A 4,137-nucleotide genomic window follows, 5' to 3' on the forward strand; every position below is an offset into this window, starting at 1 on the left:
AACTTCAGTTCCAATTTCAGTGTGACTCAAATATTTGTACAGATTTCAAAATGTCTGTCTGGTTCCAAACATCAACAGATTCAGTAATGCGGATAGTTTAATGAGAGATTCCTGGGTTTATTCGTTCTTTTTCAGTGAGGTTTCCCTTCAATATTCGATCAAAAAACAAAAACTGAATTCTAAATCCATTGCATTTTGGCAGATTTCTATTGTGAACTAAAACATTTGCCATTTCGTGAAGAGATATTTGTTACCACGGTTTAACTCTGCTCTGAATTTCCTTTGGGTTAGTCCATAGATGCATGTGTTTGTTGATGAACTGAGAATCTGTAGCATGTATCCAACCTGCTGAACAATGTAAAATGGTGCATTAAAATGTTTGTTTTGTTAATTAAAATTCACCAATTGCCAGGTCAATGAATGCACAAGGTTTGTCATCCATAACAGTACGAAGTTGGCTGATATTGCAAACAATAAAATCATAGAATTTCTCCGGTTCTTCATTTCGGGATCACAGCCATTTCTGTCTCTGTTCCAGAGTTCTCTGCGCACTTTATTTTTTGCTATAATGTGCATGACAGTTAAAACATTGAAGAGCAAGATCAAACATATCGGGAATAAAGGGTTCACAATGCTTTCAATGCATTCATATGTCCTCCAGAAAGAAGAAGTCCAGTAGTCAGGTTTACCAATGCAGTACCACGGAACATTGTTAATCACAATCATAGGCGTATATACAATGAAAATAGGAATGCTCCGCAAACAACTTCCCACGAAAACAGCTGATAGTATGGTAATTACTGTTCCCTTGTTAAAGTACCTGCGTTTAATGTTTGAATAACAAATAGCTGCACATCTATCGAATGTAAAAGCTACTGTAAACCATACACAGCAGTTAATAGACACAGCATACAGAACATGTCTGAGAGAACAAACAGGAGTTAAAAACAAGAAACTAATTGGGAAATACATATTATTAATGCGGTGTAGAAGCACATCAGTCACCATCACAGCGAGATCAGCTCCTGCCATAGCCAACAGGTAGTACGAGATACATTCAGAGAGACCACACTTTCTCCGAGACAGGACCACTATAGCCATAAGGTTGACTGTAAAAACAGGGTTATGATATCTGTTAATGTTTTCATAAACTGGATGTAAGTTCGCTCAGTGAGCTGGAAGGCTCATTTCCAGACATTTTGTCACCATGCTAGGTAACATCATTAGTGATCCTCCGGTGAAGTGCTGGTGTTATGACCTGCTTTCTGTTGATGTGTTCACGTTTCCATGGACTGCTGATGTAATTTCCTGTTCTTTTTCTCAGGGGGTGGGATACGAGTCAATATGTTTGTCCGTAGAGTTCCTGTCGGAATGCCATGGTCTAGGAATTCTTTTGTAAATATTTGGCTTGTCCTAGGATGGATGTGTTGTCCCACTCAAAGTGGTGTCCTTCTTCATCTGTATGTAAGTATACTAGTGAGAGTGGTTCATGTCATTTTGTGGCTAGTTGATGTTCATGTATCCTGGTGGCTAGTTTTCTGCCTGTTTGTCTAATGTAGTGTTTGTTACAGTCCTTGCACGGTATTTTGTAAATGACATTAGTTTTGCTTGTTGTCTGTATAGGGCCTTTCAAGTTCATTAGCGGCTGTTTTCATGTGTTGGAAATGACTACCAGACTACTCAGACCTCTTGGCATCATGGTAGCCCACAAACCAACCAACAAAATAAAAATAAGCCTTCCAGCTCAGCGAGCTAACTTACATGCCTATTATCAACATGAAATACAAATCTCTCAAAACTCACTTTCATAACCATTTGTGTTTTGAACAATTGAATTAAATTTCTGACGACAGTTTCATTAGGATTCTTTTATTTTATACACATACATTTAACTGTGTACTTAGACTTCATTGATGTATGAATTGATCCAGTGGTGATGCAATACTCAACACCATAACAATGGGTGCAACCAAACTGAAATGACAATTACAAAAAGAATATGAGGCGTGTGTACGGATAAACTCGAGGAAGGGGAGATGATGGTTTGTATATGGAGTCTGACAGCACAGAGATGGGCGTTTAGCCCAAACTTGTCCATGCCAACCAAAATGTCCATCCAGGTGAACTCCATTTCCCTGCACTTGGCTCATATCCTTCTAAACATCCATGTATTCATCCCAAATGTCTTTTAAATCTTGTTAGTTTACCTGCCTCAACCACTTCCGCTGGCAGCTCAATCCATATGTATACCAGCCCCTGTTGCCCCTCAGGTTTCCTTATATGCTTTCCCTCTCTGACCTTAAACTGATGCCCTCTAGTCCTCGATTCCCCAACCCTGGGAAAAGACTGAGAACATTAACCCTATCCATGCCTCTCCTGATCTTATACACTTCCATAAGATCCCTCCTCGGTCTCCCATGCTTGTCCTAATTTATCCAACCTCTCCCTATAGCTCAGACCATTGAGTCCTGGCAAAATCCTTGTAAATTTCATCTGCATTCTTTTTGGGTTAATAACATCCTTCCTATAGCAAGGTGACCAAAACTGAATACAATGCTCCAAGTATAGTCTCACCAATGTCCTGTACAATTACAGCATAACTTCCCAACTTCTATACTCACTGCCCTGACTGATGATGGCCAGTATGCCAAAACCCTCTTCATTGTCCTGTGTCTACTTGTGGCTGTACTTTCAGAGAACTGAGTTCCACTACACTCCTTAAAGCCATACCATTTACCATGAAACTCCTGCCTTGATTTGACTTTCCAAAATGCAAGACCTCACACTTACAAATATTAAACCGTTTGGTTATTATTATTGTCACCTGTAACCAAAATACAGTGAAAAGCTTTGATTTCTAGCAGGACTGGTAGTATGCTCACAAAGTCTCTTTCAAACTATTTCTCCCTCCCTCTTTGTTTTTCTCCATTTCTGTTTCTCGAAATTACACTGACATTTTACAAGCAGCTAGGCATATTCTCTCTCTTTCTCTCGCTCTCTCATTCTCCCAGTCTAGCGACTGGAGCCTTGTTGTTTGTCAGCTCCTCTCCACAAATAATATGAAGAAATGTTGAACATACATGGAGCATAACCGACTGCATGGCAGATTCCTTTGAAATAAAGTCGAACAATAGGATCATCAGAAATGTGAACGATCTGTGTACATTCAAATGTATTCCAATTCATTGTCAATTTTACACACCCGTTCGGTCAAAACGTTATCAAAGTCAAAAGATCAGTAATGCTTCTGAAGGGAAGATGCATATTACGCCTTGCGCCTTAATCAGCAGACATTGTTGAGTAGATGTACTGATCCATGACAAACAGGTAATGGTAATAAGTAAGCAAGAACTAATACAACGAGGAACTCAAAACAAACAAGAAACAATGTGAGGCAAGCAGCTGGACCGCAAAAGGAAGCAAAAATGATTTGCATATCTAACTGCTTTGTATGATTATAATTACCTGGCATAGCAATCACCACAAGGACTGGGTAGTAAATCCGTTCGATCTGATAAATTACTGGATAATCCATTGCATGTGAGGCGAAACGATCCTGTGAGCTTGGGAACAAGACACTCACTGAATGAATGGGATTTCAGTGCAGTCCTGAGTTATTGTGAACTGATGCATCCGGGGAATTAATTAGAGACAGGAAAAGAAAATAAGTAAATGGAACGTGTCATTTCACTAACTTCAATGGAATTCAGGTAAAAACAAATGTGACCCACACATTTGACAGAGAGTTGTTAACACTTAATGGGATATTTATATATTTGGTGAATGATGAGGTATCTGTGGATTGTTATAGATTAGATTACTTACAGTGTGGAAACAGGCTCTTCGGCCCAACATGCCCACACCGACCCTCCGAAGAGCAACCCACCCCGACCCATTCCCCTACACCTAACACTACGGGCAATTTAGCTTGGCCAATTGACCTAACCTGCACATCTTTGGACTATGGGAGGAAACTGGAGCACCCGGAGGAAACCCACGCAGACACAGGAAGAATGTGCAAACTCCACACAGACAGTTGCCTGAGTCGGGAATTGAACCCAGGTCTCTGGCGCTGATGAGGCAGCAGTGCTAACCACTGAGCCACCGTGCCACCCACCGTGCCCACTGTGCCACCGT

At 40.5% G+C, this 4,137-nt stretch overlaps 1 pseudogene; it reads right to left on the reverse strand.

Moving 5' to 3' along the window:
- Window positions 1–216: 216 nt before the first annotated feature.
- Window positions 217–3,535, reverse strand: LOC148138316 (putative G protein-coupled receptor 139; annotated as a pseudogene).
- Between the last annotated feature and the right edge of the window lie 602 nt (window positions 3,536–4,137).

This window comes from Chiloscyllium plagiosum, unplaced genomic scaffold (assembly GCF_037043375.1).
Source record: "Chiloscyllium plagiosum isolate Xiang-an unplaced genomic scaffold, Cpla_swu_hap1 HiC_scaffold_40, whole genome shotgun sequence".
Lineage (NCBI taxonomy): Eukaryota > Metazoa > Chordata > Chondrichthyes > Orectolobiformes > Hemiscylliidae > Chiloscyllium > Chiloscyllium plagiosum.